Below are 13,513 nucleotides of genomic sequence, written 5' to 3' on the forward strand. Positions count from 1 at the left end.
TCTTACTATTTGTAATTTTTTTAATGAATACGAATGTTCAAATTTAAATTTAAAATTTGGGGTTGCAATAAACATTTTTAACCAAAATTAATTTTTTATTATTATCTTACCTGTAATTATTGTTGTGACTGTATTTCTCTTTGGTACATATCTCTATGAAGGCTGGTGAACAAGGAGTCAATAAAATGGCCGACGTTGCGTGAAAGTTTTGCTGAAATTATTTTTTGTTAAATGATACCTTGTTGTAACCAATATGACATTGATTTGCTTCGGGCGAATAAATGTAAAATGTAAGTATCATAATCAATGTATTTTCTGAGTGGTAATGTCGATGAATTGAAGCCGTGGCTGGTTTTATTCCCAGTATATCTGTTAGTATCAATTACTTCGCTGAATTGTTCTGGATGCTTATATTTCTTGATCGATACTTTGTAACTTGCGTTTAATCTTAATAAATTCACTTGATATGTGATTTACTCGATGCTGACGGTATTTGGGTCAAGGTTTTTGATTGCGTAGTTTTGAAATATACTAAGTGCTTTATCTCAGTTTCGTTATGTAACTTTCTTATAAATACAGTTTTCTTCCACTTCTAAAGAACTTTACCACCATGAGTTTTCCAGAAATTAGTGGGAATAAAAAACTCTGAATTTGGCTAGAATGCGTTTTTTTTTTTACAGTTTTCTAGTATTTTAAATTTTGCAGACCTAACTTGATAAATCTTTAATTTTACATATGAACACCTATACTACATAGACGTAGCCACAGCACGAATACGAAAAATTTACTGAGAAATAGTATCTTTTTTTAAATCTAGCTATAACTGATAAGTTAACACCAAAGTTCTTTATGTATTTTTTTTTAACCTCTTGTTATTTGTCTGGAACTCTGTGCACTTCTTGTGCACTTTTTGAGGTGCACTTTTTGAGCAGGGAGCCCAATCCCATCAGTTCTTTCCCTCACACCGTAGAGCATGTGAGCAGGCATCATGCTTATGAGACTGGCTGTTTTTAAAATGATTTTTACACCTAAAATGGCGTATTGTTTTATTTCAGTTAAGATCACTTAACCTGAAAACACTTGGACTTTTCTAAAGTACTTACTCTCCCAGAATACTAACAACTACATGCAATGTAAAACTTAAATAATTCACCGTTTTCAAACTTACTATCCATATTTCATTTATTTTTCATACACATTAGCATTCATTTGGGGGGGGGGGGGGTGATGTTAAATGAATTTAGTGAAATATGAAAACAATTCACAATTACTAATTTGTGAAACTAATACTAATTCGTAAATAGAAAATATTATGCATTCACTTACAAAATTATCATCTCGGTGCATATCCTCATTTATGCGAAGTAACTTTCTTGTTTTGAAGCTATTGCGAGAGAAAAAAAATTGGACATGTATTCACGGAAAAGCCGCTACTGTAGAAATTTACCTAAAATGATTTGAAAATTCTTTGTGTTCTATTCCTGCGGAGAATCAGCAAAATTAGAATTTACACGTGTAAGTCATATAGTGAAAATGGTAATTACTTAAAGTGATCAAAGTAAAATCTGTTACAGTCAAATTACTACTTGTAATGTGACTATACTATACTATGGTATTACATTTAAATGCAGAATAAATTGAATCGCTGCCTAATTTACCTTCTTTCACAAGAGCTGCTTCTGTCCTTTACTTCATAATGTAAATAACATTTTAAGTTCACTGAATTGTAATACACATACTGCTGATATTGGCGTGTGAAGCTCACTCCATACAAAATTAGTTTTAGAATGGCACAAAATCAATTAGTGTGAGTTTGAGCTCTGGGGAAGACTTCTCAAACTATTGCTTCAGGGGCTAACGTGAATTTTATTGTGGACTTTAAGTGTTTCGTTAAGGGTCATTTGACTTCATCTGGGTTTTTTTTGTTAAGTAACGAGTCACAGCTTGCAGTACACCTTATCACATTTTATGGCTTGGCATGGGATCTTCCTTTAGACACTTGCTGATGTCAACATTCATGGACTGGTGTAAATATAATGCAAGTTATAGTCACCTACGTGGAATTATCTGATATTTTCTTCCGGGTATTCCAGACTAATCTGTTAATGAACATCAGGCTGTAACGAAACTTAAAAGCTTGGGGGATATATTTATGCAATGTAGCCATGCAGTTGGATGAATATCTCAAAATTGGAATTAAAGTGTTTTGTTTTGTACCAAGGAAAGACATGAGAAATGTTATTTAAACAAATTGTTTCTGTACGGATTTCAGGCCACAATAATTAGTATCCCATATTTAAAATAAAAAAGATTGTTTCATTGTCTTCCTTAAAACTTGTAAATGTAATTAGTGATCAAATTGAATGTTACAGCTATACATCTTAGATAGATACTATGCTTGGATTAAATGTGTGTTCAGAGATAATACTGGCCAATATGGGCTTATCGGTAAGAATTTAACTAACAGGGAAAATTATTTTTGTGCATTAACTATCCATTTAACATAATTTTCTTGAATTATTTTGTGATATTACAAATGGTTCTCTACCTCTTTATAGTGGTATAGGGGTCCTTAAAAAATCAGTAATTTTTTATTTCACGAAAGGGTGCAAACCATGTCAGTAATAGATTTTTATATTTTAGTATTTCCAGAATATATTTATGCTGTGTAGTGCAGCAAATTATTTTTTATGTCCTGAAGACCTCCATACAATATCTTCCACAACGATTTAGCACATACTTTTATATTTTATGTGGATTTTTTTCTTTTGAAGCTGGACAAAATAAAATAGAGATGGTAATTTTTTTATATTTTATTAAGCTGTACATGTCCAATAACTGTGGAACAGAAGTGTAAAAAGAAATCAATTTTTGTGCATTAATCTTGGAATAATGGTACTACAGAAGTATAATTTGCTTCATATTCTATACAATTTTGACATAATTAAATTCTTAACATGTTCATAAAAGTTTTAGGTTAAAAAACTTTATTTGCATGCTGCTTTTGTTCATGGTTTTTTTTTTTTGCTGTGGCATTTTCAAAAGTAAATATATTAATATGTTGTGAGTTAAATAACCCTATATCCTTGCAGGTTTTGTTGATATATTTATGTTGCTTCATAAACTGAGCAGTGTTAGCAACACAATAAACAAAGTTTACATAATCTCGGATTAGAAGGTTCAGGGTAAAGTTTTGATTTTGCGGCTCAGGTGTGTGTGGTTGTTTGGAGAACATGTAAATTTTTGTTCTAGCTACAAACCGTTTAATGTTTAGCCTAAGCACTGTTTTGAAACAAATTTTTTTGCTTCGGTTTGTGTTAACTTACACAGTGATCAGTTTATGTAGAGGAATAGTGTTATGGCATTTTGTGCCTGGTTGCAACATGTTGTGGTGCAGAGTATTCCCACGTATATTCACAGAGACATCTTATCATTTTTAATTTAGTTCTAGCATTTTGAAACGTCTGATATAATTGCTTCAAAAGATACATTTTTCAAATATATTTATGATGTGTGTTTTTATCACTGACTGTCTTTTATAATTTCTGAATAAAGTCCTGTGATGGTTTTCAGTCTTGACAGATTTTTAATGAATTCAAATTATCTTGTTTAAAATAGAGTAGAAACAAGTTATTAAAATTTGCCAAAAAATTTAAATGCATTTTAACATCAGTTGTTTATATTTTTATCCTACACCAACATGACTGAATATCTATGTAAAATGCATAGTTAAATTTGAGTACATTTAACACTCAACGTAACACCATTTAGTTTGTGCAGTTTCGAAGTAACAATGGAAATGAAATAGGGCATGGTTTGAAGCAGTGCTGTCATACAGTATTCGAAGTAGCACTCTTTTTTTTTATATATATACACAGTTTTAATTTTCGTGCGTGTGCAACGCCAACGGAAAAATGCAAAGAATGATGACCCTTTTAGTGGCTATTCGCTTTCTTCATTTCCGTTTTACTTGATTCCAATTAAAATTCTATAATGATTTATACTACACAGAAACACTTTTGATGCCGGAGTGTGTTCAGCCAGTGCTTGTATTGTGATGGCCTGCAAGTCAGCAGCAGTTCTGGTGGGAAAGACTAGAAGCTTTCGGGATCGGTGTCTATTGAAATGGTAGCCAACACACTTAAGTGGTTGGGAAACAAACCTAATGGAATACTAGAGTATTGCAGGTATTATAGAATTCGCCTGCTGTATGAAAACAAAAAAAAACACATCTACATTTTGTTTGTTGTCTGCTTCGAATAATGATGCTTATTTTTCAGCTATAGCCGAATTAGTCTAATGGTTTAGGCTTGTGGCTAATTTCTACATTATGAAAGTGGGATGAAGAAATAAATTTTGTATAGTTTTGTTTGCACAGGTAGCTACTGTTAACGTTTCTTAATAGTTATTCTAGTATATTATAGTATAATTCTTGTTGCACCGTCACTGCAGTGTATCCTAATTCTAGAATACAGAGATATGTTGTACAGTTTATTACCTATAATTTTTTTCAGCATATGATTTGAGAAAGAATGCATGGTAGAAAATATAGGATTGAAATAATAAACAAAGCAGCATACCTCTGTTGTAAATATATATATGTGGTTTCGGAAGTCTTCAATAACATATGTTTTAACTATCTTTAATTTGAGTTTGTATTTTTAAGTGTGTTCTGAAATCTCCTGACCGTGATGAATTGATAATTGGTGTTCATGTCTTTGTGGCTGCACATGTTAAATAAAATAAAAGTGTTGTGTACGTAGTGTGCCTAATGTTGGAATTTCGCTGTTGTTAGTTTAGTTAGTCTAATAGGCTACGTTATACAGTAGGTAGCAATGGTGATAGAACCTTTGTGCAGTGTTAATAGTTTTTGGTTCCTAGATTTTTTTATTTCATGTGTTATTCATATATTGCAGGGTTTGCCCAAAACCATGGGTCGCGACCCCTCGCTTCACGGGGTCTGCGGCTTGGACTGCAAGTGTAAGTAAAAAAAAAAACATATTAGGGAAAACCGCAGTGTGTGCGTTGACCATTCTGTCAACGTGCAAGAAAGCCCCAGTGTGGCTGATTTCTTCCGACAAGTAACCGTGAAGAAAGAGGCCTCCTGGAAATATGTTTCAGCCAGTAAACAAATCGGCGTACTAAGCTAGATGTGTGTTGGCTAAGGTAATGTGTTGGGAGGGTCTGCAAAAGGCTCCCATTGTCACATTACGACCTTTGCAGACGTGGGTTTGCGAGAAATCTCGCTCTACGAAACTCTTTCAGAGGGTCTTCAAAAAAATTTTTTTTCCTTTTCTCATTAACAACTTGAGGATAGTGGGCTGAGTAACATTTTCTGCCAGTTTTAAGAAACAAACATTTTTTGCTAAAATTATGCCATTTTATTGTAGATTACTGTGTGTGTGAACATTCAAAAATCCATACATGTTCTATCTCTACAAATCTTTTTTATTACTGAAGTCCTGATTAAATGAGTTATGATATATTGATAGTAAGTATATCAGTAATGTCACGTGATGCATTTGACAAAAAAAAGTTATATTCATCTGTAGCATAAAGTTTTTTTTATCTATAACACTAGAAATTGTTTTTTGAGGTGAAAATGTTGAGGTTTTGTCAGGGTAAGGGAGCAGTTAAAAATTTCTAGCGAGGTCGTTAGCAAATTTTATTTTGCAAGTATGAAGGTTTGATAGATTACTTGATATTTAGACTGGCTTGTATTAGCTATTAAAATAAAACTTTTAGCTTAATAAGCTTGTGTGTGTTATGAATTAGGGATAATGCTTTTAGAATAGCTCTTGTACAGTTAAAGACCATTTAGAAGAAATTACAGTGGTTACACTGCATGTAACTTGTGTTTTCAGTCAAAATTGGAAGTTAATATTTAGTTGAAATCATTTTATTTTTATTTTGATCAGAGTGGGTGCTTCAAAGTATAGCCTTTTTTATATTTTTTATAAAAATAGAAGTGGATGGTAAGACTTGTTGGAAATGCAGTGTGCCTATTCCATCACAAAAGTCTCTGAATCCCTTAAACTGTCATGAATTGTCAAAAAGATCACAAATGTTTCAAAGTTTAGTATTCCGTATTTTGTTAAGGCACTAAAACATCTGCCTCACAGGATGTTTATAATGCACTTGTCAAAAGTTTGATGATTTATGCAGGACATGTCTTTAATGAAGAAATGTTAATGGATATAAAATGAGCTAATCAAATTTTTACTTTTAAAATATATTCAATAACAAGTAAATAAAACAATATTGTCCATATTTATAGTTAGAACTAGCCTAAAAATTATTTTCTCTAGTGTGATTTGTACACATGTGACAGATTAAGAAATTGTGTGGGATAGGTGCTTTGTGAGATTTTATGTAGACTGTGTTGTACCAGGTCTCAAGGCTTGTCCTTGCTTGCCATTATAATTTTTTTTTCTAATTTCTGATTTTATTTGAAATAAATTGAACTAAAGAAATTAGATTTATTGTATTATGCAGATGTTGATATATAAAATGAATATTTAATGAGTGACTATGATGCTATAGCACAGTGTTAACATACATCTACAACAAAATTTTCCTGACTTTCCATGGACAAAATTTCGAATTTCCTTGACTATTTTTTAAAATTATCTCTTACCTATTTTGCAATTTTCTGAAAGAAATAACAAAATTCATCTTCCGCTTTCCTCATTAGCAGTTCTGTGTCTGCTTTATTTAAAAACAGAAACTTGCATAGGTACGTCATTATAGTGAGTTTCGCTATGAACTAAAATATTATCTGGAAAAAAAAATGCTTTCAGTCTGTTTGAAGGCAGACAGGAGCATTACATATTTCCTTCAAATTATTATCATAAAGGAATTCCCATGACTTTTCCAGGATTCAAGTAAATTCCCTGACTAATTCCAACTTGTCTGACTCAGGGGTGCAGAAAATGTACAGGGACCAATATTTCCCCAGAACACCATAATTTGATTCAAAATTTCCCCTAAAACTGCGTAAATTTTCGTGTACGGTAATGGACAATTAAATTATGTTTAAAATTATGTACCGTCATTAAAATTTGAGTTTTGTTACATATTTTACACTTAATTTCATTATGAAAAATACATTAAAACATGCACTGTTTTCTTAAGTCAATCATCTCCGAGAAATGGCAGCCTTCCTCTCTCTTTGTGAAGTTTGTCAATCAACTTCGAAGTGTTGTACACCTTGAGACGAGATGCTGAAGAAAATCGTGTAAAATGGTACTTTCCACCATGGAAATGCCTGTCCAAAGATTCTTTTAACAGCTGTGAAGCCTTGTGAACTGGAGGTCCATTCCAAGAAATAAAGACTTAATGGAACAGAGTGTCAAAATGAATATTCCGATTATGGAGGTGGTTCCCAATAACTGATCCTACTGATTCACAAACTGCTTCACTACATATTTTCATACAGTTCTCAAGCAGATAAATTATTTCAGGAATGTGAGCAAACACATCAGGGTTAGTAAATGCTTCTTTTATTACTGTGTTGTCCTGAACGATTAATTTTGGTTTATGATTTTCTTCTAAAGAATCGACGTTTTTGAAAAATGGTGTGTTTAAAAGGTTGTTTCTCAAACTATTAAGTTGAGAAAAAAGAACCTCACTGTCTAGCTTGCATCCTCTGTTTTCATTGACCCATGCAACAAGAGTTTCTAGAGATTCCTTAATTGTAGGCACAGCTGATGTATCTGGAGGGCATGTCAAGTATTTGCTGCTAAAACATTTCCTCATATTTTCTACTATTGGTGGTTCAGTAATTCTAAGTGCAAGTTTTTCAAGAAGTGTTACACAAAAAGTTGCTAATTTTGTTCTGGAAAGTTTGAAACTTTCTTCATCTGATGCTTCGTCCTCCTGATGCGAAGTCTGGGAACGGCTTGATCTAAGACAGTCTGGATTAACCAACAGGCAGTCTTGATATACATGGCATTTTAAAGAGTCAATTTCCTTTACAAGAGATGGAAAGTTTTTTTCAGTTATGCACCCTTGTTTCAGTTCCATTACCATGTCATTAAGTGTGTTTATCATGCAATTGTAAAATTCAAAGATTGTCCAAATGCAAGTGTTTACATTCTGAGAGGTACAGCTGAATTCTGTTACAAGCTCCAATATATCAATAGTCCCAAGCAGTTGATATATAAAACTAGGACTGGAAAAATTATTCAGTTCCAATGAGTAATCCTTGGCTTGAGTATTGTTGCCTTTCTTGATGCATTCAGTGCGCTTCTTTTGTAAGTCTATAAACAACAACTTGAAGTCTTTTTGGAATGTTTGATAAACTCTTAATTCACTCTGAACAAAATGAGTTTCCTGGAATGATTTTGGATTCAAAACAGCCACTTGTAATTTATCTGCTAAAGCAATTATTTCTTCATAGCCAATACCCCAATTGTAGTGTTTCATTAAATGACCTACAGTTTGAGCTTGATTGTTGAGCCTTGATAATGACTGAACTTTACGAACATCATTTAAAACACACTCTAGCCTATGGGCTAAGTCCCACATAGGAAGAAAGAAGTCATGATGGGCATCTTTACAAAGGCTTACTAATTTTTTGTCCACACCAAGATCGAAATATTGGCCATCAAATGCCATTCCATTAAGTTGTTCACTCAACTTAATTTTAAAGTTTTCAAGGGCACACTGCAGTTTTTCAACTAGAACAACACCTTTGTGTGAGGTACCACATGGTGAGATATCAATCACGATGCATGTCTGAACACCCTCTACAAGTGTAACCAAACATGTTATCTGGTATGTTCGGTGTAGTTTGGTGATTTTGTCCGCTGTAACTGACACAAGGGGAAGATGATTTGTCACTGGATTTTTTGTACTTAAAAAGTCACATATTTTTGCATTCATAGTAAAGAATATATTTTTCCTGTATTCCCTGAAAAATTCGGTGGAATAATTAAGTTCACCAACATCAGCATCATTTAGAACATTTAAACTCAATAAACGTTCAAAAAACTTGCCACCCTTTCCTTCTTTGATTGCACTGTAAGCACTCCTGGCAACCCTAAGTCCCACCTTTTCGTGTTCTTTGTTCACCTTCACATTCATTTTTTCTGTTGTTTCAGAAAACTTTACACACCACTTATGTGCATTTGATTCTAAATGATCAATGATGTGGGTCTTCATATTTCGAAACTCAGTACTCTGAGTTGGTTGCATCAACTGTTTTTCACTTGGAAGAGTAAAAATACCAAAACTGCTGGTTTTTAGAATAGCTACTTCCTTAGGAATACATTTATAATGTTCTACACATGGAGAACATTGAATTGTTGTTGTACCGCCGACTAAACAAGGCATAATTTGACAAATTTCTGGAACTGTTTTGCAAACTCTAAGTAACTTAATTTTTGTTTCAAATGCTTCATTATCGAGTGTTAACGTTGGAATGACTCGGGCCTTCGTCACAGATTTATTTGGTTTCAATAATACATCAACTTTGTTAGTAAGGCTAGACAATGTTTGGAAAATAGTCGCTAACTGCTTGTTGATCTCGGCAGAGTTTTTTTCGTCAACAGCATCATTGTCATCTTGTGTGCGAGACGAAACTGGTGATTCCCGACTCAGTGTTTCCTCAATTTGAATGACAGACGAGTCTTCTAATTTTCTTACTTTGTTTGAAGGTTCACAGCTACTATTACAGGGGAAATCATTTTCAGTCACATTAATGGTACAAAGTTCTACAGCATCGCCGGTTTTGTTTGTTACAAATGTGGAAATACTACTTTGGTCTTTAGTTCTAGGTTTTTCATTGGGATGTTTACTATAAACGTGCTTTGTGAGCTTATCGCGTCTCCCTCGCCAGTCACAAAATGCACAATTTACGTCTTGTTTACTTTTGAAAGTATGCATTGTTTTCCTTGAAGAAATTCACAACATAGGCCTACATTAAGAATTGGGTCGCGGCAAACAACACACAGTGTAGGCCTAATCACAGAGCGAGTAATATACTGCAAAATATCTCCAGATTTTTCAAATTACTTCGAAAAAACAACAAAACAACTGATTTTACCGTAATGATACGCCAGATACGTCTTTATCTCGAAAAATCGTTAGACAGTTGTTACTTGTTACGGAACTATTATCGATCTCTAAAGCGAATGTCGAGAATATTGAATCGAAATCTCTTGCTTGCATCGTAGCGTCACCGCTCTCTTTTCTCGCACATGTACTAAAGACGCAAGCTGCTAGTTTTTTTTGACCATTCATTACTAGGTAGCTAAAACTGTTTATATATCGGTCACAGAGAAAAGTATTTAAGATTTTACGAAATTTTAATCTCAGAATAAATCCCGGGTGAAATGTATTCTACCGTTGCATTTCACACAGGCAACGATTGTGCGTAGTAACTTTTTTTTATCTACGTGTGTGACAATCAACCAGACAAAACCGAGCGATGTACACGTAATAAAAATAAATAAAAATACAACCTCGGATATATTAATTATTAAACAAGTCAGTGGTAACAAAGATTACCAGACAAACTAATAAGAAGCAAACTAAACACACGCAATACGCTGTTCTATCAAGCGATAAAATAAACGGTAGGTTATGTACGTTTGTTTATAAGACCGGGTTGGAATCGAGGGACCTAAAGTTTATGTAGTCATGAAAGTGTAATGATTAGATATATTTATTATATGGTAAAACTAGGACTGTACTGACGGGTAGTGTGTGATAACACAACCTGAGTGTTCAGCAATAATTTTGCATGTAATGTAAATATGTTCCAGTGTTTTTTCTCAACAAATATTTCCCCCAAGGTGCCCTGATTTCCCCCGAACATTGTTCGCACGATCGGACATATTCTGCACCCCTGGTCTGACTTACCCTGACTCCAGAATGTGGACATCTTGTAATAGCCAAACGAAAAATTCAGATCAACTGCGGATAACGTGGCAACATCAAGGAACAAAATTAGCAATGTGACATATTATTTATTGCTTGTATAGTGGAATGTCTGTAGGGATTTCCCTAAAATAAGAGTAATAAGGAATTTCAATGAACCAAAATGGTAGGTGAGACAGAGCCTAAATGAGGTCACTTGGCTGGAAATGTTTTATGGTGTTATGAGGCCCTAGGAGTCCAGTGGTGCCTAAGGTGACACTGGTTCATGCGTCAAACACATCTTCACCCCTGTGTGCTGTGCGTAGGACTGGCACAGTCTTCTCATCTGCAACACATCGTTTTTGACTGCAATGGTGTCTTACATTTTATGGTAGAGTAGTGTATTATAGTCAAGCTAAATGCTTTGGAATATCGACTCTGTTTTTGTTTTGTTGCAAGGTCTCTACATTTTGGAAAGGCATGAAGTTGGCAATGGTCAGGTAATTTACTAGAAATCCTCGAGAAGTCACAGAGATTTCTCTGTGACAATTGAAGGGGAAATGTCATACTCCAGTCTGCGATCTCAGACTGTGAGAGCAATTTTCTTCTTCTTCCAGATTCTGGTTTAGTGCATAGTTAACACACTATAACATGCAGACCTGCCAACTCTCACGATTTTGGTGTGAGGCTCACGATTTTAAGGTCCATCTCACGCCCTCACGCTAAAATAGTGTTTCCTCACGATTTTTCGGGGCCCCAAGATTTTGTTTGTAAAAGTTACAAAACAAGTTTTACGAAAGCTTACAGTAATGTGTTTCCATCAATACTCGAGCCACGTAAAGGAAGCAATTTTGCGTTTTGTAGTGTGTGCCGTGCTGATTTTTCTATCTCGCATAGTGGAAGAGAAGACATTGTGAAACATGTCGCTACAAAAAAAACACAACTAACACGTGAACAGTGATAATAGTGTTAAACGAGCAGAATATTATTTTACATCTTTCTTAGTTGCGGCCCTGCATGATCACTACACAACAGCGCTAAATTATGTTCAACTTAATTAAATCTGCAACCTATAATTTGTTGAAATAAATTTTGAAGAAGAGACCATGTAACATATGTACAGGTATGTCACTTAAATTTAAAGATTCTCATTTGTTGTTTTTTATATCTAACCTGTATTTATGGGCCTGAAAATTTTTATCGAGGACCTCATGATTTTTTAAATTTGAATGTTGGCAGGTCTGAACATGACTTATGAAAGTTTCAGTTTTAAGTAAAGAAAACTGAGCTAGGACTATACCAGCTATGGGGATGATGGAGGTTTAATTTTTATTAGTATTATCTTCAGAAATTTGCAAACTAAGAAAATTATTTTTAATAATTAGTCAGGGAAACTTTGAAATTTCGGTCAGGGAGAGTCAGGGAATTTTGTGTGGATACCCTGAGTCAAAAAGGCACTAAAATATTAAAACTTGGGCCCTAATATGTTTTTTAGAATTAGTTGGATAGGCTATGGAGTGACTTTTTATAGTCAGTAATTTATAAATGCTCAGATTAACCATAATGCACTGTATTCCAGAATTTTTATACTTTAAAACAACACCAGACTTGTTTGAAAGTGAAATTGCTTTTGTGGGTGGGTGGTAAATTCTGAGTCAGGGGTGTATTTGCGGGATGCAACGTTCACAGGTGCTTTCATCATGGTATCGCCCCTTGAGTACAAGGCGGAGTCATCTTTTTGTCGCACGTACACAGTTATGGGATTTGACAGTTAACCATGATGTCAGATGGTGGAGAAATGAAGTCCAAAGGTGTAATGGCAAGTCCCTTGAGTGTTTTCAAGAATCTGTAGGGTGTGTTAAAAAAGGTTTGAAAATTATTCTGGGGAGAAAAAAAAACATTTCAGCCATTTCCACTCTTCTAAAAATACAGTATAAAAACAAAATATAGAAACAGAACTACTCATCTGCCCTCAGCGTATTTTTAAATGCTTTTTGTAAACAGATGCCACTAGGATATTTTGAGTGGTTTTCAAAACACTTTTTTTTTTTTTTTTTTTCTGAAAATGTGCACACGGTATGTGTGCCCAGGTAGGCGGGGAACTTAAAATGCCTCACTCTTAATTAGAGTATTTACAATAAAGTTAGCCGTTGTGAAAAGAAGGTATTTAAGCTGTGCACCACCGTTCAGCAGTCTGGTTAGGAAAACACCTTAACTTTGCCTTGTGAACGACGATTGCAGACCAAACATTTTACGTAGGAAGTTTTTTGTGAATTTCTGATCTCATTGGAACATAATATAAGGCCAACTACTTGATGTAGACTATCATGATCAAAAAATTGTTAACAGGGAATGTTTTAGAAAATGCCTGCACAAATTGTTTAGGGTTTATTTCTGTGCTGGAAGTTAGGAATGAGAATTATTTTGCTGGCGGCGATGAGAAAGTGTTTGACCATGGTACGTACTGCTCTGAATGTTAGCATGTCATAGTGGTAATGCAGTGTGAGGACACAATCTGGTACCAGAACTCGGCAGGTCATGAAAAAATAATGGAACTGAAGGTCTGGTCACGAAAGTAATATAAAAGTGAGTGTGCTGGAAGTTAACCAAATTTCAATATTTCCAACAGACTTAAGCTTGCATTTTGGTT

The sequence above is a fragment of the Bacillus rossius genome, chromosome 16, assembly GCF_032445375.1.
Source record: "Bacillus rossius redtenbacheri isolate Brsri chromosome 16, Brsri_v3, whole genome shotgun sequence".
In the NCBI taxonomy this organism is placed as follows: Eukaryota; Metazoa; Arthropoda; class Insecta; order Phasmatodea; family Bacillidae; genus Bacillus; species Bacillus rossius.